Source organism: Somniosus microcephalus, chromosome 11, assembly GCF_052327205.1.
Source record: "Somniosus microcephalus isolate GS21.2 chromosome 11, FLI_Smic_1.0, whole genome shotgun sequence".
NCBI classification, from domain to species: Eukaryota; Metazoa; Chordata; class Chondrichthyes; order Squaliformes; family Somniosidae; genus Somniosus; species Somniosus microcephalus.
The window spans coordinates 116,451,837-116,475,531 of NC_140997.1; the positions used below are offsets into that span (position 1 = coordinate 116,451,837).

General features: G+C 49.2%; 1 long non-coding RNA gene across 2 annotated transcripts in view; it reads right to left on the bottom strand.

Moving 5' to 3' along the window:
- The window catches only part of LOC147110839 (uncharacterized), a 99,904-nt gene that overhangs the window by 45,374 nt on the left and 30,835 nt on the right, over positions 1 to 23,695 (bottom strand). For both annotated transcript variants that reach the window (XR_015079994.1, XR_015079995.1), the window contains exons 4-5: positions 7,286 to 7,380; positions 4,609 to 4,683 (exon numbers count right to left, since the gene is read on the bottom strand). This is a non-coding gene — a long non-coding RNA (uncharacterized LOC147110839). The remainder of the gene's footprint in view (positions 1 to 4,608; positions 4,684 to 7,285; positions 7,381 to 23,695) is intronic.

The window sequence follows — 23,695 nt, forward strand, 5'->3', positions numbered from 1 at the left end:
GAGGCCGGGCGCAGCGCAGGTGCGGCCATCTCGTGATTGACAGCAGACACCCTGGCGCCGGCCAGCTCTTAAGGGGGAAGGGTCGACTGTGTCTGCTGCCACGCCCTGGATAGTGGAGCCCTCCAGCTAGGCCTGAACACTGCTGCTGGACCCAAATAGCGCCTGAAGACATGGAGAAGGCCCGTGAACGTGCGCAGCGCTTCTCAGAGCGTGATCTGAGTGTGCTGCTTGCTGCTGTGGAGAAGAGGCGCCATGTTTTGTACCCGGACAATGGCAAGAAGGCGACGGTCCGCGTCTACAGGAGAGCCTGGAGGCATGTCGCCAGCAAGCTGTCAGCCAACAGCGACGTCCCCAGGACCGGTGCCCAATGCCGCAAAAAGTTAAATGACCTCACACGCATTGTCAGGGTGAGTACCCTTTCCAATGACCTCCTCATCCTTGCATGTGCACCTCACATTATGGGCAAAGGGGCCTGAAAGCTCTAATGGCCAGCCTTCATCCAGCAGCTGTGGGACAGGCATGAGCATCAATTGCACATTCTGCACTTAACACACTGGCCAAGCTATTCCACCATGGGAGGCATTGCACACCAGATCATGGCGACACACTGGCCAGGCTATTCCACCATGGGAGGCAGTGCACACCAGATCATGGCGACACACTGGCCAGGCTATTCCACCATGGGAGGCAGTGCACACCAGATCATGGCGACACACTGGCCAGGCTATTCCACCATGGGAGGCAGTGCACACAAGATCACGGCGACACACTGTACTTAGAGGCCGTCCTTGCTCTTGCAGGCCAAGCTGGCGAATAATCGCAAGAGCCGGACTGCGACCGAGGGAGGCCGACCCCATATCCAGCCACTCACCGACCTGCAACATCGCGTGGAGCGCCTCATGGGTGGCCGGGTGATTGGGCCCGTTGCATGTGGAGATGCCGACCCTGTTCTGGGCAGCAATGGTAAGGACATCACCTTTTGCACCTCTCTCGTCCCACTTGCGCATCAGATCGACATCCTTTGCCACTGTCCGACCAATGCGCTGAATGCCACCACTCATGCATCCTGCACTGACGCCCTCTCCTCACTCTAAAGCTACTCTTGTGCCTTCCTGCTTTCAGATGGTCAAGAGGAGGTCCCTCAACTTGCCAGTGACAGACCCTCCGAGGGGGAGCAGGAGGAGGAGCAAGAGGAAGGCGGCCCATCAGGGGAACCCTCAGCCGCGGCCACCCAGGCCAATGTAGGGGACACGTCTTCCCTGGAGGGCAGCGTGGCGGAAGTGTCGAAGGGGAGGGGCGCTCCTGGGACCTGCGTGCTGCAGAAAGGCGGGAGGGGGGTGGAAGCTCGGCGGCCTTCTCCCCAGAGGGGGGATGCGTTGGAGGGGAGTCCAATTGCTGGGCCCAGCGGCCTCCAGCAACGCAGGAAGGGTCGGCCAGCTCGGCGGCCTTCTCCCCAGAGGGAGAGTCCGGCCTCCAGTCAGGAGATGCTCTTCGCCGAGGAGATGGAACGCCTCGAAGACTTGTCTGCGGACTCGGAGCGCCGGCACACGGAGCTCATGGCGGCAGTGGCACGGTTGCCTGAGTCCATCGATTCCCTCTCTCGGAGTGTGGCCGAGTTCGGGCCCTCAGAGGCCACCAGTCGGGCGGAATACCGGGCAGATCTGTCAGCGACTGGCCAGGTGATCAGTGGTGCCGTCCAGTCACTGGCTGCTCTGATGCGGTCAGTGAACAGGTCAACACGGGCACTCACTGCTGCCACACTCGCTGTGTCAGCCAGGCATCGCCAGGGCACCCGGCGCGCTGCAGCAGCACAGCGGTCTGTCCCTCGGCAGATTGGTGCGCATGCTGCAGTGCTGGCCCGGGCGAGTGCCAGTGTCTCAGGCGACCAGCGAGCGCCTGCCATCCGCCAGCTTGCCGCCATTCCTCCAGCCGCCACTGCCACTCCCCCAGTGGAGCTGCCAGGAGCTGCTGCAGCGACTGATGCTGGCCAGCCACAGCTGCAGCAATCAACAGCCGCCCGCTCGACGGCCAGACCTCGACTAGGCCGACCCCCAAGGGCATCTGCCGTCACGACATGTGCCCCTCAGGAGCCTGCCCCCAGCCTTGCAGCAGCCAATGGCCTTACTTTGAGGCGGAGCAGCAGGGCGGGCAGGGGCCACCCAAAGATGGCCAAGGCATCGCCCTAGCGGGCCAAATAGTCGAATGTGTGGCCATTTGTGTTTGTTTCTTGAGGCCGAGAATTGGATGTTTGTTTTTTGAAGGCCGATGATGTGATGTTTGTTTTGGACGAAGGCCGAGAATGACGGCCATTTTAGTTGCCCTATTTTGTTAATCCTCTCCAGGTTGTGGGAGCGAGTAATGTGTTTGAGTGTTTTTTGGGGGTTTCGTCTGTTTTTGGTTTTCATGTGGGAAGGGCCCAGAGTTTGTACAATAAAGCATTTTATTTATTCACATTGTCCATGTTTGATCTTTGAAGTGTTTGTTGCCTTAACCGGCTGAGGGCTTGCGGAGCGGCTGCAATCATGTTCTATCATTGGCACAAGCCATTCCCTGACAGGGGGCCTAGAAGTGACGTTCAATAAGCCGCCGACGGGCGGCCCTTGGACCTTGTGCGTCCCTCCTGGGCTGGTACTCCTCGTCGTCGTCGTCCTCATGCTCCTCCTCCTGAGGTGGCGGCCCAACGTGAGGTGGCAGTGCCTGAGTCCTGCGGATAGCCAGGTTGTGCAGCATGCAGCAAACGACGACGAATTGGGAGACTCGATCCTGCGAATACTGGAGGGCTCCCCCGGAGCGATCGAGACAGCGGAACCGTTGCTTGAGCACGCCGATTGTTTGTTCTATGAGGTTCCTCGTCGCTTGATGGCTCTCGTTGTATGCCTCTTCAGCAGGGGTCGTGGGCGCGCGGAGCGGGGTCATGAGCCAGGTACACAAAGGATAGCCTTTGTCCCCGATAAGCCATCCTCTTGGGGGAGGCTGTGCCTGGAACATGTCAGCCACAGTTGTCTGTCGCAGGATAAAGGCATCGTGGCTGCTGCCTGGAAAGCGGGCATTGACAGCTAGGATGCGCTGCCTGTGGTCACACACCAGCTGTACATTGAGGGAATGGTAGCCCTTCCGGTTGCGGTAATCCTCGGCATGCTCAAGAGGTGCCCGCAAAGCCACATGCGTGCAGTCAATGGCGCCCTGCACCATGGGGAAGCCCGCTATTCTTGCAAACCCCACTGCACACTGCTGCTGCTTGTCCAGGGTCATGGGGAAGGAGATGAATTGATGTCTCCTTCTGAAAAGGGCTTCGGTCACCTGGCGGATGCAGCAATGCACGGCGAACTGGGAGATGTTAGCGATGTCCCCAGTAGCGGATTGGAAGGAGCCGGAGGCATAGAAGTTGAGAGCCACCGTCACCTTCACTGCCACCGACAGAGACGTCCTGCGCATCAGCTGTGGCTGCAGATCTCTCTGAAGCAGCCGGCAGATGTCTGCAACCACCTCCCTTCGGAATCGCAGCCTCCTAACACACATCGCGGCAGACATGGTCAGATAGGAGGTCTGCTGGCGGTATACCCTGCGTGGGTAAGGCCTCAGTTGGCGACGCCTGTTGCCCCCTCTGCGTCTAGCCAGGGCTGCCACTCTCTCACGGCGTCTGTAAGCCCTTCTGGCATAAGGCTGAAATTCAGCGTTGCCACCCAATGCAGCCCCCATTATATGCTGGCAAACACTGAGCTCTGAATGAAGGCAAAGATAATTGGTAAGCTCTGGCCTGAGCCAAAAATACCTGTCCAAGTGTTGGTCCAAACCAGTAAACTCTCCTCCTTGGTCTCTGTCCAAAAAACCGTTGCACAAGAGTGAATGCTGCAAAATGGCTGGCCTTTATACTGCTGGGTAAGTGCCCTTTAATTTGCGCTCCCCGCGGCCCGGCTGGCCTGTGTACCGTTCCACTTCACAATCGCTCGGGCCGCCCGGCGCACAATGGGCCGGCGCGAGTGAAGTTCCGGTTTGGGGCGCACAAAGGGCGTTGCACTATTAAATGATGTCATGATCTGCGCGCGCAGCAGGGCGCGCGCTAAGACTTTGCGCCGGCGCTAAATGTGTCCTGAAGTTGGGGAGAGGCGCAGATCGCGCTGCGCCCGGGCGATAAGCGCCTAGCGCTCGAGATCTACTCCTCCTGAGGCGCTAACGGCTGGCGCGCCCAACTGAATTTCTAGGCCATAAAATTCTAACAGGACTAGACAGACTAGATGCAGGAAGGATGTTCCCGATGTCGGGAGAGTCCAGAACCAGGGGTCACAGTCTAAAGATAAGGGGTAAGCCATTTAGGTCAAAGATGAGGAGGAATTTCTTCTCCCAGAGTGGTGAACCTGTGGAATTCTCTACCACAAAAGGCAGTGGAGGCCAATTCATTAAATATATTCAAGAAGGAGTTAGATATATTTCTTAAGGCTAAAGGGATCAAGGGATATGGGGAGAAAGCAGGGACAGGGTACTGAATTTGGATGATCAGCCATGATCACATTAAATGGCAGAGCAGGCTCGAGGGGCCGAATGGCCTACTCCTGCTCCTATCTTCTATGTTTCTTTGTTGATATTCTCATTTCAGCTGCAAAAATCTACCTTATGACATTCTCCTGATTTTGAAGATCCTTTTTTCCATAACACCTCTTCCTCTTCAATTCTATAGATACTCCCCTTTGAAAAAATAAAATCAAGAATAATTATTTAAAAAAATGAGACTAAGCTGGTTTCTATCTCAGGTTTCTTTCAAAGGATGCATGGGCAGATGTTTATTTTGGAATGACAAGTGAAGTTTGCCCATTCATTTTTGATGCCTCCAACTTCCCACATTTCAGAATAGAGTTTCTCTTTCTAAGCCTCCATTTTATTACTGTTTGCAGCTCAGTTCTAAGTCAGACATTATTCGTACCTTTCAGGCCTTCCATGGACAGAATTGCTATCACCCCAACCTAACCTTATTCTGCATTCAACAGAGCAGTTACTGATCTTGTGCAAACTTCTCTGCTTGTTTCGGCGGTTTTGTGTACTTGAATCTACATGTTGCATTTCTTCTTCAATGAAGCCTCTCTGAGAAATCACACTTCGGGTGAACTGCTGGTACCCTGAGATTAACAGGCAACATTCCCATACAAACGCTTATAGTATCAATTCCCCACTGCTTTTTTAAGAGGTATGAACATATTCAAAATAAAGACCAAGGACTATATTAAAATAGCAGGGAAAGGAATTGATAAAAATGTGTTAAGCATTTCTATGGCAACTCAGTAATTTCCAAGCTTATGTCGCTGCTCCCAGGATTGACTCGATTGCTCTGCAGAGAGCCGGCACAGACTCGATGAGCCGAATGGCCTCCTTCTGTGCCGTTATGACAATGATTTGCAGGGAAGATGTATTTTGATCACGTTACTGCAACCAAATTTTCACCTTGAATGAGCAGGTCCTATTCACAAGATAAATCTAGTTAGACATAGTCAATGGTTACATAGGGGAGGTTTCCTGTGTAGTCTGTAACAAAATTATAAATCCATTGATAAGAAACCAGGTTTATGATTTTATTACAGAACCCACAGAGCAATTATTCCCCTACAGAGCCTTTAACATGCATTGAGCTCGAGCAGCACGTCTGACTTACTAATCCATTTTATTTTCCAGAAGTCCAGTGAACATCAAACAACTTTGGGCAGTGTGGGGAACAGACAATAAGGCCCCGATATTTACGGAGAGGCGGAGAAGGAGCAGGGGTGGGGGGTTGCAGCAGCCAGGATACCTGGAAATGCGGGTAATGTGGAGGTTCTGCCGTTATTTGAATTTTTCTTCTCATTTTCCTGGTTGGCAGCCAGCCAGATTAAGAGGCCGACTGGCCGTCGGGTGGGAAGGCCTGCACTGGAAGGCCGCATAGGGAGCGGAGAGGACATGAGGGGGTGCATTCGTGGGTTGGTCTAGAGCTTCGGATTGTGCGGGGGGGGGGGGGTGGGGGTGGGGGCTGATCACAGCAGATTAGGTTGGGGAATCGGGGGAGGGAGAGCACTCCAGGCCCACAAGCACTGCTGGAAAAGCACGTACCTGCTGGATTCACTCGCTCTCACTTCCCTTCAGCTGCTGGGTCTCCAAAGGGAAGCTCGGCCTGCATCCGTTAAAGGTAAAAGTCTGTTAAAATATGAGGCACGTAGCCCCATTAGCATGTTTAAATTACTGGCCCGTCTCTTGAGAGCAGGTTACTCGCCCAAGCACCAACCTGCCCTGGTTAAACCAGTGGTAGGCACGTTTGTGGCAGGTTGGGGGTCAGGTTTCAGAATTTAATGCCCCCTGCGTTAAAATTCCCCCCATAATATCTAATCACAAGAGGAATGGAATGTGTGTCTGACCAACATTACAGAATCTGTGAACAGTAAGCAGCAGGAAAATCTAATAAGAATCTTGCATTGCACTCAACGACTTGCCAAAGCATAAACTTCTTAACAGCCATGTAGGTTTTCAAACTAGGATCGAAGCATCTTTATTCCTTTACTATCAAGGACAATAAAGTTTGTAATTCTGTAACATATTGGCCTAGATTTTCCGGTTTCAGAGTTGGGGCGGATCTCGGACAGGACAGGGTTTTCACCCATCAGAGAGGTACACCCCGTCCCCAGCCAATTTTCCAATATTGGTTCATATGAATATCGGAGTCAGGGGCCCCAGCCTTTGCCAGGGTGTCCCGCTAAAACAGGGGATGGGATTTTGCTACCATGAAGACATGTAATAGTGTAGCGAGCCTCCATGTTGCTTGTAAAATGGGCAATTAAAAAAAAAAAAATGTTCAACTTATCGTTCAAAATATTTCTGGGCCCTCTCTACTGACCACAAAATATTGGATGCCTGAGTCTAAGAGTCCCAAGGTCGAATAACCATGTTGTTTCAATTCACCCACCTATATACCGGCGAGCGCAATGAATGACACTGTGGCCAGGAGGTAGGATATTGGAGGTGGGGTGTGGGAAGGAGGGAAAGAAGATTGGCAATGTACAGGTGAGCATATTGAATGACACAGTATAGCGCATCACCGAGCATTTTCCACCCCTCCTACTCCAGATCTGCTGATTATCAATAGGGATGGAGGAAAGGAGATGGGAAATCGAGGCCAGTGATTTGCACTGAATTATGGTCCACGTCAGATAAATTTTCAATCCATCTATTGAAGACAGAATAATCACATGGGGTCAAGTGATACATTTCAAAAGCATGCATACAATGACCACTGTTCTCTGTTTCAATCCTGGGTGTTGCTATCATTTACCTAGATATCCGGCAGATAAAGATACACTCTGGACCGTAGGGAACTAGAAGTCCGCTTACAGGGCTGATGGGTAATGCTGAACTCAAGTGGAATTTCTAGCATAAAACCCAAAAATATAACCATTAGTGTCTGAAACATTGATCAATTTATACTGTATAACATCAGATGATAATAATAGGCAAAAATTTTTAAATGTGTGCCAATCTCTTTCCTATTTGGCTTGTCTCTTGCTCTCTAATTTTTTATTTTGTCTCGTTGTACAATGTTCATACACCTAATTCTTTCCATTTGTATCCAACTCTCTTCTTTCTACAAGTCTCTCCCTTTAGTTTTCTGCCTGTCTCACACCTTTTCTGTCTGTCTGTTTTTCGCTCTTTATCTTCCATTCTGCATTCCTTTTACACACTTTTATTTGTCTCGGTCCCTATTCCTCTATCCTCCCTCAGGCCTTCAGTGCTCTCGTAGCTGGAGAAATAATCTAGTCTCTCCCAGAGTACAATGGCAGGAGCAGAATGGTGGGAAAATCTGGAAAGGAGGAAGAGGTTGACAAAGTCAGACAGGGTCTTGGGACTGGGATGTACCTCTACCCTGTCCTCCTTTCATTGGGTAGACAACTCTTCCTCCTCTATAACCACAATGCTTTCCTGACTCACAAGGGCACAGTTGGAAAAACTCATCTGTAGAAACAGATGGCTGAGTTTTGCTTAATGCATAGAATCTAACTGCCTATGCTGGCTCCTTGAAAGGGAACGATTTAGTCCCAGCTTTTTCCCCATAACCCTACAAATTAATCCTTTTCTAGTACATGTCCAAGTGCCTTTTAAAAGTTCCCATGAAAACTGCTTCCATCGCCCTTTCAGGTAGAGCGTTCAAATCTTAACAACCCTCTGATTGGAGAAATTTCTCATTTCCCCTCTAGTTCTTTTGTAAATGATTTTAAATCTAAGACTTGCCAGAGGAAATAGTTTCTCCCTACTTGTTCTATCAAAACGCCTCATAGTTTTGAATACCTCTATTAGGTCTCCCTTAACCTTCTCTGCTGTAAGGAGAACCATCCCAGCTTCTCCAATCTCTCCCTCATCCCTGGTATCATCCTGGTAAACCTCCTTTGTACCCACTTCAGGGCCTTGACATCCTTCCCAGATTTGTGAATATGCACCCCTAGATCCCTCTGTTCTTGCACCCCCGCAAAATAGTACCATTTAGATTATACTACCTCTTCATGTTCTTTCTATCAAAGTAGGGGGTATGATTAAGAGGTTTGCAGATGATACTAAAATCGGCTGTGTGGTTGATACTGAAGAAGGAAGCTGTAGACTGCAGGAAGATATCAATAAATTGGTCAGGTGGGCAGAACAGTGGCAAATGGAATTCAATCTGGAGAAGTGTGAGTAATGCATTTGGGGAGGGCTAACAAGGAAAGGGAATACACATTAAATGGTAGGACACGGAGTAGTGGAGTGCATGTCCACAGATCCCTGAAGGTAGCAGGCCAAGTAGATAAGGTGGTTAAGCAGGCATACGGAATGCTTGCCTTTATTAGCCGTGGCATAGAATACAAGAGCAGGGGGGTTATGCTTCAACTGTATAAAACACTAGTTAGGCCTCAGCTAGAGTACTGCGTGCAGTTCTGGTCACCACATTACAGGAAAGATGTGATTGCACTCGAGAGGGTACAGAGGAGATTTAAAAGGATGTTGCCGGGAGTAGAGAATCTTAGCTATGAGGAAAGACTGGATAGGCTGGGTCTGTTTTTCTTGGAACAGAGGAGGCTGAGGGGAGACCTTATTGAGGTGTATAAAATTATGAGGGGCATAGATAAAGTGGATAGAAAGGACCTATTTCCCTTAGCAGAGAGGTCAAAAACCAGGGGCACAGATTTAAAGTAATTGGGGGAAGGTTTAGAGGGGATTTGAGGGGAAATTTCTTCACCCAAAGGGTTGTGGGGGTCTGGAACTCACTGCCTGAAAGGGTGGTAGAGGCAGGATCCCTAAACACATTTAAAAAGTACTTGGATGTGCACTTGGGATGCTCTAACCTGCAGGGCTACGGACCAAGAGCTGGGAAGTGGGATTAGGCTGGATAGTTCATTGTTGGCCGGCATGGACACGATGGGCCACAATAGCCTCCTTCCGTGCTGTAACTTTCTATGATTCTATGTGCATTACTTTACACTTATCCGCATTAAATTGCATCTGCCATGTGCCCACCTTTTCACCATTACTCTCGGTCTCCCATCCCTTAGCCAATTTCGTACCACCGTCCCTTTAATACCAGGTGCTTCTATTTTCCAAATAACTCGGTTATGAGGTACTTTGCCTTTTGAAAATCCATATATACATTTACTGCATGACCTTCATCATGTTATTTCATCAAATAACTCAATCAGGTTAGTCAGACTAAATCTGATGGCTACTGCTGCAGTTGTGGCGTGTGTCATTTCGCTAATGGGACTTCCACATTGAGGGTTTAGGATTACTTGGTATATGCCTCAGTTGAGGAAGCGCTCAGTGAAGGTGGCGAGAGGGGTTTCCCAAGAGGTCACACTGGAGATGGGTGTCAGACTCCAAACTTCCACAGCTGTGGTTATGCCTTCTAAAAGTTCCCCCAGACCTGAGACAACAAAGTCCTGCCACCTGCAAATGATGGTTGATCAAATATCCTATTTAATGGTGGAGCTGCAGCTAATAGTCAGCAATCCAATTGTGCTCCCGCCAGGTTTCACCGTCGTGTTTCAGAGCAGGCGTGCTTCATCTCGGAAAAGGGTTAATATCACCAAGGCCTTTCAAAATGGGATAATAGAGCCAATTTAGTGCTTGTTAAGGGCCTATCCCGCCTCTTGGAGGCGGGACGGGAGCAGTAAACACGATTTCTTGAAAATTGCTTGGAGGCGGGGTTGGACCCGCCTGCCACTTTTTGCGATTTTAACACCCCACACGCCTCCATGGCCCTGTGAAATTTGAGCCCATGGAGTACAAAAGCAAGGAAGTTATGATGAACCTTTATAAAACGCTGGTTCAGCCTCAACTGGAGTATTGTGTCCAATTCTGGGCACCGCACTTTAGGAAGGATGTGAAGGCCTTAGAGAGGGTGCAGAAAGACTTACAAGAATGGTTCCAGGGATGAGGGACTTGTTACGTGAATAGACTAGAGACGCTGGGGTTGTTCTCCTTAGAGCAGAGAAGGTTGAGAGGAGATTTGATGGAGGTGTTCAAAATCATGAGGGATCTAGACAGAGTAGAGCGAAACTGTTCCCATTGGCAGAAGGGTCAAGAGCCAGAGAACACAGATTTAAGGTGATTGGCAAAAGAACCAAAGGCGACATGAGGAAAAACTTTTTTAAGCAAGTGATTGGTTAGTATCTGGAATGCACTGCCTGAAAGGTTGGTGGAGGCAGACGCAATCATGGCTTTCAAAAGGGAATTGGATAAGTACCTGAAGGAAAAAATTTTGCAGGGCTACGGGGAAAGGGCAGGGTAGTGGGATTAGCTGAAGTGTTCTTGCAGAGAGCCGGCACGAGCTCAACAGGCCAAATGGTCTCCTTCTGTGCTGTAACCATTCTATGAATAAGATCATGGCTGAACTTCTACACCAACTCCACTTTCCCACCCTATCACCATATTCCTTGCTTCCCTTAGTGCCCAAAAATCTATCAATCTCAGTCTTGAATATACTGATCAACTGTGATCACCTCTCATTCTTCTAAACTCCAGAGAATATAGGCCCATTCTACTCAATAGTAATGGAGGATTGAAAGATTGTGGTCAGAGCTTCTGCTATCTTCACCCTAGCTTCCCTCAGCAACTTAGGATGCATCCCATCTGGACCGGGTGACTTGTTGACTTTTGAGTGATGCCAACCTATTGAGCACATCTTTTCTATTTTTATCCTATCCAGTATCTCTACTCCTCCCATCTCTACTGACATTAACTTTATCCTTTTCTTTTGTGAAGACAGATGCAAAGTACTCACAGTACTGCTGTCATGCCCTCTGCCACAAGATTTCCTTATTTGTCCCTAATCAGTCTCACCATTTCTTTAACTATCCTTTTACTTTTTATATGTTTATAAAAGATTTTTGGGTTCCCTTTACTCCGCTAATCTTTCGCATACTCTCTCTTTGCTCTTCTGATATCCTTTTTCAATTTCCCCCTGCACTGTTTGTATTCTGCCTGGTTTGCGGCTGTATTCCGTACCTGGCCTTTTATCATAAACCTCCTTCTCCTGTTTTATTTGAACCTCTATTTTCTTTGTCATCCAGGGAGCTCTAGCTTTGGATGCCCCAGCTTTCCTCCTTATGGGAATATGCTTGGCTTGTACCCGAATTATCTCCACCTTGTAGGCCGACAATTGCTCATTTACTGTTTTCCTGGACAATCTTTGTTGCAAGAATTTCAACGTTAAAGACAAACATATCTAAAAGTAAATACTTATGGACATTTTACACAACCAAGTAATTTTTTGTTTTCATACTGAATTTTTTTATTTCAAAAGTACCAGTTTATTACAATGAGACTTCTGAGGCAATTGGTCACTTTGATAGCAGCAATATATCACTCAATGACATGGCCCTTGTAGCAGTACTGCCATGCCGTGATCTCTGTACAGACCTTACCCTTGACTTGACAGCCAGTTTACAGATAACTGTAGCTGTCAAGTTGAGAAAATCTGATGTTATCAGTGCATCTATTTAAAGGCTCCAAAAAAGGGGGAGTAACCAGCTACGTTATCTCTCGTCTGCAGGATGAAGCGACAGGGCTAGTGCATTTTACCATGCTACCGTCATGCAAAAGTTATGCGGAGGCACAGCACCACACAGGCCACATGTCTTATGTTCTAAATAACTTGAAATGGACTTTGATACATGGCACCAACGACAATCAGTGTCGCTTTGCTATGTGCCAAATTAATTTTTTGGCCTGACAAAGATGGTGCTGTGTTTCCATGTACAAGAGTTTCCAATGCCTGCAGAATTTCATTTTTCCACAAGACAGAATGCACACTCTCTCCCTAGAGTCAAAGCCTACATGTGCAAGTCCAGAGAGCTTAGGTGCAAGTTGGCAGAGCTGAGACTTAGGAACTCTCAATTGTATCTCTACTCTTCCCATCTCTACTCTGACATTAACTTTATCCTCTTCTTTTGTGAAGACAGATGCAAAGTACTCATTCAGTACTCCAATGGTTCACAGGAGTGCTGCTAAAATTGGCCCAGTAAAACTGCATAGCTTACCAGTTCAGAGTACCGGTAATCTCCCTGCTGCTGGTCCAGCTAGGACCATCAACTTGCTGTGTCACCTTGAAGAATCCCAGCCTCCTGTGACAGGTCGATTCTTCCAGGATAGATTAGTGAGCAAGGCTGGCTGGTCAATTAGTAACTGTGCCCTGCAGTACTGTGGACCTGCCTGGTTGTAGTATCAGATTATCAAGCCTGCCAGAGGGATGGTTGGCTTCACAGTGCACTTCCATCACCTGGTATGTCATCTTCGACTCTAAAGACAGCCCACTTACCTCCCCTCAGGAAGGACAATCATCAATTGATTGTTAGACAACTTACAAGTACTAGTTCCCATTAGCAGCATGGTAACACCATCCTCCTGACCACAGCATGGACACACACCATACCCCAAACACTACTGCTAACAGTTGTAAGTCCTGAGCTTGAGCACCTGTTACTTATCTACTATTACTGGGTTGCAGAGACGAGAGCTCTCTCTCCTTCCCTGCTTGCAGCCCTTTTTTCCACTCATCCTCGCCTAGGCTTCCTCGGCTGCACCTCCCAAACCCGCGACCTCTACCTCCTAGAAGGACAAGGGCAGCAGGCACATGGGAACACCATGACCACAAGTTCCCCTCCAAGTTGCACGCCATCCTGACTTGGAAATGTATCGTTGTTGGGTCAAAATCCTGGAACTCCCTCCCCAACAGCACTGTGGGAGTACCGTCACCTCACGGACTGCAGCAGTTCAAGAAGACAGTTCCGCACCACCTTCTCAAGGGCAATAAGGGATGGGCAATAAATGCTGGCCTTGCCAGCGAAGCCCACACCCCAGGTACAAATAAAAAAAGTGAGGAAACTGTTGATGCGGGAAGTGCTAGGAAACAAGGGCCCTTGACTAAATTATTTAATTGTAGTATAACTGGTGGTATTGATTTAATTGAAATTAATTAAAGGGTAAGTCATGGCAGCAAAGCTCGGCCCCATGGTATGCTCCTCCTGCACTATGTGGGAAATCAGGGACACTTCCTGTGTCCCTGACGACCATGTGTGCGGGAAGTGTATCCAGCTGCAGCTACTGGCAGACCGCATTGCGGCGCTGGAGCTGCGAATGGATACATACTGGCGCATTCGCGATGCTGAGGACGTCGTGGATATCACGTTTAATCAGTTGGTCACATCGCAGGTAAAGGCTGCACAGGCAGGAAGGGAATGGGTGACCGCCAGGCAGAGTAGTAGGCGCAGGCAGGTAGTGCAGGGGTCCTGTAGGATTCGCAAAATTGAACTTTATATTATAAAGGGTCAAATGGCAGAAGAGGCCATGATTTTTAAAGACTATTTTAAAAGAAGCCCAGAAAAAGGGGCATACAAAATGGCCACCATACCACGTGACCGGCTTATTGGGACATTTTAAAATGGTTCCTGCGAATCCTCAGACAGCTTTGTGGATTCAACCCACAGTAAGTTCTGGAAGCCGTTTCTGAGAGAATGAAACCAGACCCCCACATGTACATATGGATTAGATGCAGATTCAGTCAAGATCGGCCTGGAGACAGAGGCCATCTAAATGTTGACCCAGACAAAAGGGGACAATTTCATATTCATGAGAACAGCACCAAGGCCTAGATAACGAGATCAGCAGGACATTAAAAACAATGAAGGTCATTCCAGACCAGAGATGGGCCTTTACATAACATAAGAAATAGGAGCAGGAGTAGGCCTATCGGCCCCTCAAGCCTGCTCCGCCATTCAATAAGATCATGGCTGATCTGATCCTAACCGCCAATCTACTATCACAGAACTATCTCCTGAATCTAACAGAATTAGACACATGAAATAGGAGCAGGATCAGGCTACACGGCCCCTGGGCCCGCTCCGCTACCCACAGGGCCATGACCGATCCGAACCTGGACTCATGTCCAAATTCCTGCCCGCTCCCCGTAACCCTTAATTCCCTTTACTTCTAGGAAACTGTCTATTTCTGTTTTAAATTTATGTAATGATGTAGCTTCTACAGCTTTTTGGGGCAGCATATTCCATGGACCTACCACCCTCTGAGTGAAGTAGTTCCTCCTCATCTCAGTTTTGAAAGAGCAGCCCCTTATTCTAAGACTATGCCCCCTAGTTCTAGTTTCACCCATCATCGGGAACATCCTCCCCGCATCCACCCGATCCAACCCCTTCACAATCTTATATGTTTCAATAAGATCGCCTCTCATTCTTCTGAACTCCAATGAGTAGAGTCCCAATCGACTCAACCTCTCCTCATATGTCCATCCCCTCATCCCTGGGATTAACCGAGTGAACCTTCTTTGTACTGACTCGAGAGCAAGTATGCCTTTTCTTAAATATGGACACCAAAACTGTATGCAGTATTCCAGGTGCGGTCTCACCAATACCTTGTACAACTGAAGCAATACCTCCCTATTTTTATATTCTATCCCCCTAGCAATGAAAGCCAACATTCCATTGGCCTTCTTAATCACTTGCTGCACCTGCATACTAACCTTTTGAGTTTCGTGCACCAGGACCCCCAGATCTCTTTGTACTTCAGTACTTTCCAGTTTCTTGCCATTAAGATAATAATTTGCTCTATGATTTTTCCTGCCAAAGTGCATAACCTCACACTTTCCAGTATTGTATTCCATCTGCCAAATCTCTGCCCATTTACTTAGCCTGTCTATGTCCCCTTGCAGGTTTTTTATGTCCTCCTCACTCACTACTTTCCCTCCCATCTTAGTATCATCTGCAAACTTTGATATGTTACACTTGGTCCCCTCCTCCAAATCGTTAATATAGATTGTAAAGAGTTGGGGACCCAGCACTGACCCCTGCGGAACACCACTAGTTACTGATTGCCAGTCTGAGAATGAACCATTTATCCCAACTCTCTGCCTTCTGTTAGATAGCCAATCCTCTATCCATGCCAGAATATTACCCCCAATCCCGTGATTTTTTATCTTAAGCAATAATCTTTTGTGTGGCACCTTGTCAAATGCCTTTTGGAAGTCTAAATACACTACGTCCATTGGTTCTCCTTTATCCACCCCATATGTTACTTCCTCAAAGAACTCCAGCAAATTTGTCAAACATGACTTCCCCTTCATAAAACCATGCTGACTTTGTCCTATTAAATTATGATTATCCAAATGTCCTGTTACTGTCTCCTTAATAATGGACTCCAACATTTTACCTACCACAGATGTTAGGCTAACCGGTCTATAGTTTCCAGCCTTCTGTCTACTGCCCTTTTTAAATAAGGGTGTTACATTAGCAGTTTTCCAGTCTGTCGGGACCTTTGCCGAGTCCAGGGAGTTTTGGAAAATTATTACCAATGCATCCACAATCCCTACCGCCACTTCCCTCAAGACCCTAGGATGTAAGCCATCAGGTCCAGGTGATTTATCCGCCTTGAGTCCCATTATTTTACCGAGTACCACTTCCTTAGTGATTTTGATCGTGTTTAGCTCCTCCCCCCCTATAGCCCCCTGTTTGTCCAGTGTTGGGATATTCTTAGTGTCCTCTACTGTAAAGACTGATACAAAATACTCATTCAGTGTTTTTGCCATCTCCATATTTCCCACCATTAATTTCCCGGTCTCATCCTCTAAGGGACCAACATTTTGTTGTATCCGTGTGTTAATGAAGACACGGAATGCAGGAGTTGGTTTACAGGTGTTTACTGGACAAAGTCTGGAGGTGAACTAACAGATACAAAACACTATACAGGCTTATATAGCCCGAGTGGCCACTACCGGCATTACAGTACACAGGGGCTCTTAAAGGCACATACACCACAATTCCTCCCCTTTTAGATAACCAGTACATAACATTTTAAGTAATGGTTATTAACATGTGTACAAGAACAATAATCTAAACATTTGCTGCAGTTAATCAATTATAAGTCAGTCTCTCTGGAGGCTTCCTGACTCGGTCCGGATAACGCCTCGGTGGTGTAGTAGTTTTCGGTGGTGTAATAGTTTTCGGTGGTGTAGTAGGTTCTTTTGGCAAGGTCGATTCGGCTTGAATGCCAGTGTCGGGTTCATCTGGTTCCAGTATCACCGGATCGGAGGTAGATACTATGGGTATCTCTACTTCATCATTAGGCGTATAGAGTGGTGGTGCAGGTTGTCCCTTTTCGGATGACTCTATGATTTGGTCAGCATGGCGCCTTATTATGCTTTCTCCAATGTCCACGGTATACATCAGTGGTCCTAGTCGTGTGCAAATAGTTCCAGGCTGCCATTTCTCGGTACGGTAGTCCCGGGCCAAAACTTGTTGACCTATCTGGAAGGTTCTAGTTGGCCTTTCATTCATGCCTTGAAATTGCCGGTTCTCTACGTCCCTTCTGATGTTTGGCTTGATCAAATCCAGCCGGCATCTTAGTCTTCTATTGAAAAACATCATGGCGGGAGTTTGGTTTGTAACCATATGTGTTGCATTCCTGTAGGCAAACAAGAAGTTATCTACCTTATGCTGTAGATTAATGCCTTCATTACCCATAGCCTTTATGGCCTTCTTGAAGGTCTGGACAAACCTTTCAGCCAATCCATTGGTGGCGGGATGGTATGGGGCGGATGTATAGTGCTTAACCCCATTGTTTTTTAAGAACTTTCTGAATTCTTCGGACACAAATTGTGGTCCATTATCAGAACAGATCTGTTTAGGCAGCCCATTCCTGGCAAATATGGTCCTTAATACTGTGATGGTTTTTTCCGTGGTGGTGGAGGACATCTTTATTACCTCCGGCCACTTGGAGTGTGCATCAACCGCGATTAAGAACATTGAGTCCATAAATGGGCCAGCAAAGTCGATGTGTACCCTTTGCCATGGAGATGAGGGCCACTCCCATGGATGTAGAGGGGCTTGTGGTGGGGCGTTTTGGACCTTCTGGCATCCTAGACAGCTCTTGGTCAATTCTTCGAAGTCTCCATCGATACCTGGCCACCACACAAACGCTCTGGCTAGGTTCTTCATTTTCACTCCACCCAGATGCCCCTCGTGAAGCTACTTTAGCACTTTGTCCTGGAGTTTGGGTGGAATCACCACTCTGGATCCACACATCAAGGTTCCTCGGCACACTGACAGCTGTTCTCTTCTTTGCGAGAATGCTGGCAACAGTGGTTCGCCATGTGCTGGCCACCCCTTCACCGTTAAATTGTAGACTCGAGAGAGAGAGTCGGGTCATTTCTCGTTTCCTTTTTAATGGTAGAATTTGTTATTGGTAGACATTCCACTATGGTTGAGTGGAACATTTCCACTGGGTCCACTGTAGGTGCTGTAATGAAATATTCCATTCATCACTCATCAGTATTTCTCTGCCTGTGACTGTGGTTGGTTTCAGTTTCATTTCCATTGTATTGTACTGTCTGTAGGGCTCCGCCCATACCTGGCTCCTATGTAAGCTGGCCCAGCCTGCAGCACATCCAGTACGGCAGACCACTGGATGGAAGATACATTCTCCTCTGTGTGTTACCTTCTAAGTCAATAAAAGCCTTGTTTTGTTTCGCTAACATCGAGTCTCGGATTTATTGAGGCACATCAATTTTATTGACTTAATTTTCAACACAATGGATCAACTCTTGAAACCCGAACGTTTCGATTTGGACCAGCATGCTTCGGACGCATCGGCATGCTTCGGACACTGGTTTATGTGTATGGAATTCTTCCTGGACAATTCCGCAGCCGTAAGACGCTACGGATGCTGCGAGTATGAAACTCGGAATTCTGCGGAATTAGGTAAGCCACCGGGTTTACCCCCTCATCCAAGACGCCGACACGTACCCGGCCGCCTGCGACATCTTAAAGGCGCATTACCAGCAGCCTACGAATGAGGTGTATGCTAGGCATCTGCTCGCTACTCGCGCACAGCGACCTGGGGAATCGGTGGAGGAGTTCCTAGGCACCCTGAAAACGCTAGGCAAAGACTGCAAGTGCCAAGATGTAAAAGCCGCAGTGTACACTGACGAGCTTGTTCACGATGCCTTTATCACAGGCCTCAGCTCCACTTACATCCGGCAGAGACTGCTGGAAAAAACGGGATTGGACCTGAAACAGGCTGCGGACACAGCACGATCCCTGGATGTGGCCCAGAGAAACTCGGACGCCTACTCTTCAGCCCGCGCCGTCCACGCCGCCACGTGTGCACCAAGGGCGCCGCCATCTTGGAAGGCATCTTCCCCGCCCGGCAGCCCGACACCGTCGGGGCCCCGCTCTCCCCCCAGAAGCCCTACGACAGCCGCGACGCGTCGGGGACCCAACTGCTACTTCTGCGGGCAGCCGAAGCACACCAGAAACCTGTGCCCGGCGAAAGGCACCACCTGCTTTAAGTGGGGTAAGAAGGGGCACTTCGGGAAGGTGTGCAGAGGGAACCCCGCCGGAAAACCCGCCACCGCCGCGTGTGCGCCGTGGGAGCGGCCATCTTGGACGCCATCTTGCCCGACCTCGTGGGGTCCGCCATCTTGTGAGCAGACAGCGTGGACGCCATCTTGTCTCGATCAGGGCCCTACAGTGGCATCGGTCACAGTGGACCAGACCAGGCCGCACCCGCTATCCAAATCAATGGTGGACATCGAGGTAAACGGGTGCAGGGTTAAATGTTTAATTGACAGTGGAAGCACGGAGAGTTTTATCCACCCTGAACTGGTACAACAACTCTCCCTAAAGGTGGTCCCTACTCGGGGTACCATCTCTATGGCTGATAAAACCCAGACATCGACCATTATGGGTTACTGCACGGTACAATTGTCCGTTAACGGAACTGTATACGATAATTTAAAAGTATTAATCATGAAGAATCTATGTGCGAGCGTGATCTTGGGCCTGGATTTCCAGTGCTACCACCAAAGCATCACGCTCAATTACGGTGGGTCCCAGCCGCCCCTCACAGTGTGCGGTCTGGCTACCCTGAAGGTAAAGCCGCCTTCGCTATTCGCGAACCTTACCCCTAACTGCCGACCAATAGCGACCAAAAGCAGGAGGTACAGCTGGGAGGACAGGCGGTTTATCGCGACCGAGGTAGACAGGCTCCTGAAAGAGCGCATTATTGAACGCAGCAATAGCCCGTGGCGCGCCCAAGTGGTGGTGGTAAGGGGTAGCGAGAAGAAACGGATGGTGATCGACTATAGCCAAACGATCAACAGGTACACCCAACTAGACGCCTACCCGCTACACCGCATATCATAAATGGTGAACCAAATCGCCCAATACCGGGTGTTCTCCACCATCGACCTCAAGTCAGCGTACCACCAGCTCCCTATCAGACCAGAGGACCGCCCGTACACCGCCTTCGAGGCGAACGGACGCCTCTTCCAATTCCTCAGAGACCCTTTGGGGTGACGAATGGGGTCTCGGTCTTCCAGAGGGAGATGGACCGCATGGTCGATGACCACCACTTGCAGGCAACCTTCCCCTACCTCAACAACGTCACCATCTGCGGTCACAACCAGCAGGATCACGACTCGAACCTCGAGAGGTTCCTGAAAGCCGCACAAAAACTCAACCTCACCTACAACGAGGACAAGTGCGTTTACAACACCACGCGCCTCTGCATACTAGGCAGCGTGGTGGAGAATGGGGAAATCGGACCAGACCCCGACCGATTGCGCCCCCTACGGGAGCTGCCCCTGCCCAACACTCCCAAAGCCCTGAAAAGGTGCCTGGGGTTATTTTCTTATTATTCCCAATGGGTCCCCAACTACTCCGACAAAGCCCGCCCCCTCTTGAAAGCATCCTCTTTTCCGCTCTCTGCTGAGGCCCATGCCACCTTCAAAAGCATTAAGCAGGATATTGAGCGGGCCACGCTACAGGCAGTGGACGAGAACACTCCCTTTCAAGTGGAAAGTGATGCGTCTGACTTTGCCTTGGCGGCCACACTCAACCAGGCGGGGCGGCCCATAGCTTTCTTCTCGAGGACCCTCCAAGGGCCCGAGATCAGACACTCCTCCGTAGAAAAGGAGGCCCAAGCCATTGTGGAGGCAGTGCGCCACTGGCGCCACTACCTAGCCGGCAAACGCTTCACCCTACTTACCGACCAGCGGTCGGTAGCGTTTATGTTCAATAATAAAGAGGGGGAAGATTAAAAATGATAAGATTCTTAGGTGACGGATCGAGCTCTCCACCTTCGATTATGACATCATTTACCGGCCAGGGGCCCTTAACGAATCCCCCGACGCCCTCTCACGAGGGATGTGTGCCAGCGCCACCGGGGATCGGCTACAGACCCTCCACAATGACCTCTGCCACCCAGGGGTCACGCGGCTGTTCCACTTCATAAAGTCCCGCAACTTACCCTACTCGATTGAGGAAGTTCGGTCCCTGACCAGGAACTGTCGCACTTGCGCTGAGTGCAAGCCTCGGTTCTACCGCCCAGATAGAGCCCACTTAATCAAAGCTACACGGCCCTTTGAGCGGCTCAGCTTAGATTTCAAGGGCCCCCTCCCGTCCGTCGACCGTAATATTTACTTCCTGAACATTGTGGACGAATACTCTCATTTCCCATTCACCTTCCCCTGCCCAGACATGACCAGCGCCACGGTCATTAAATGCCTCAACAGCCTGTTCTGCCTGTTCGGTATGCCGAGCTACATCCATACGGATAGGGGGGCGTCCTTCATGAGTGAAGAGCTACGCCAGTACATGCTGTCCAGGGGGATCGCCACGAGCCGTACCACCAGCTACAACCCCCGGGGTAACGGTCAAGTGGAGCAAGAGAACGGGACAGTATGGAAAGCAGTCACTCTAGCTCTAAGGACCAAAGGCCTCCCTATCTCCCACTGGCAGGAAGTCCTCCCAGATGTGCTCCATTCGATACGGTCGCTATTGTGTACTGCCACTAATGCCACGCCTCACGAGCGAATGTTTGTCTTTCCCCGGAAATCCACCTCAGGCGTATCCATGCCGTCATGGCTCTCCACCCCAGGTCCGGTATTCGTGCGAAGGCATGTGAGGGGCCACAAGACGGACCCTCTCGTGGAGTCAGTGCAACTACTCCACGCCAACCCCCAATACGCGTATGTCCGGCACGCCGACGGAAGGGAGGACACCATGTCCATAAAAGACGTCGCCCCAGCCGGTAACGACAACAACCACGACAACAGCAGCAACAACGACCACAGCAACTCTTACCCACCCACTACTCTTTCATCACCCCCGGAAGAACATCGACCAACGGTACCCCCACCAACTACCCCTTCAACAACCCTGGCGGCACCCCCGGCAGAGACCCAGGAGGCCACCGGGGACACCCAGCCGACACCCGCGGCACCACAACAGCCACGTCGGTCGCAGAGGACTATCAAACCCCCGAACAGACTAAATCTATAGAAGGGGTGAATGTAATGAAATATTCCATTCATCACTCATCAGTATTTCTCTGCCTGTGACTGTGGTTGGTTTCAGTTTCATTTCCATTGTATTGTACTGTGTGTAGGGCTCCGCCCATACCTGGCTCCTATGTAAGCTGGCCCAGCCTGCAGCACATCCAGTACGGCAGACCTCTGGATGGAAGGTACATTCTCCTCTGTGTGTTACCTTCTAAGTCAATAAAAACCTTGTTTTGTTTCGCTAACATTGAGTCTCGGATTTATTGAGGCACATCAGGTGCCTCTTCTACCGTTGGCAACGGTAGGCGCGATAAACCGTCAGCATTTCCATGCTGTTTTGACCCTTTGTATTCTATGTCATATCGGTGTGCCCCTAGGAAAAGGGACCACCTCTGTAGCCTTTGTGCTGTCATAATGGGAACGCCCTTTTTAGGGTTGAATATGGAGACGAGGGGTTGATGGTCAGTCAACAAGGTAAATTTTTGCCCGTGTAGGTAATGGTTGAATTTCTTCACTCCCCATACCAGGCTGAGTGCTTCCCTGTCGATCTGGGCATAGTTACGCTCAGCTGAGTTCAATGAGCGTGAAGCAAAAGCTATCGGCCGCTCCGAGCCATCAGGGAATCTATGCGATAATACCGCTCCTATGCCGTAAGGGGATGCATCGCATGCCAGTGTGATTGGCAGTGATGGGTTGTAATGAGCCAAAACTTCCTTGGACGTGATCAAGCCTTTGCATTTATGGAAGGCACGTTTACAGTCCTCGCTCCATTCCCAAATTACTCCCGTTTGTAGCAGTTCGTTAAGAGGGTGCAGAACAGTTGACAAGTTCGGTAAAAATTTATGATAGTAATTTATTAATCCTAGGAACGACCTTAATTGTGAGACATTTTCAGGTGCTGGGGCTTTTATGACCGCTTCAATTTTTTCAGGGGACTTATGCAACCCTTCTTCGTTAATTATGTGGCCACAATATGATATTTGTTTCTGGAAAAATTCACACTTGGGGCGGTTTGCTCGTAGGCCCCGTTCTCTCAGCCTAGTGAGCACCTGCTCCAAATTGGCAAGGTGCTCGTTGTCGTTTTCTCCTGTTACAAGGCTGTCGTCTAGGTAGCATTGAGTCCTAGGAATCCCTTGCAGGACTTGTTCCATAGCTCTTTGCCAGATAGCTGGAGCTGATGCTACTCCGAAAACCAGTCGATTGTACTGGTACAGGCCTTTGTGTGTGTTTATTGTGAGATACTTTTTAGAGGTCTCCTCAACCTCCATCTGTAGATATGCCTGTGCCAAGTCAATTTTTGTGAAACGTTTCCCTCCGGATAGTGAGGCGAAAATATCTTCTATCCTCGGAAGAGGATACTGTACCATGTGAAGGACTGGGTTTACAGTCACCTTGAAGTCCCCACAGATGCGAATTTTTCTCTGTTCTTCAAATTTATCATTATTCAAAGTTTTCTTCATGACCGGGACGATGGGTGTTGCCCACTCGCTCCAATCTATCTTGGATAACACGCCTGTCCTTTCCAAATTCTCCAGCTGTGCCTCGACTGCTGGACGAATTGCGTATGGCACCGGCCTTGCCTTAAAAAACGTGGGAATTGCCGCATCTTCCACCTTTATTGAGGCAGTGACTCCTTTCAAGGTTCCTAGTTCCTGTTGGAACACTTCTTTGGCGTTGGCCAAGATGTCTTTCAATCGTTCAGGTATGACGTCATCATCATTTTTTTTCTTACTGGTCACCGTCAGTGCCTGAATGGAGTGCCAGTCTAAACATATCTTTCTGATCCATTCACGTCCCAACAGCGGTGGACCACCATTTTGCAGAACGTATAAATACAACTTCTGTATTTCCTTGCCGTTGTATACAACAGGC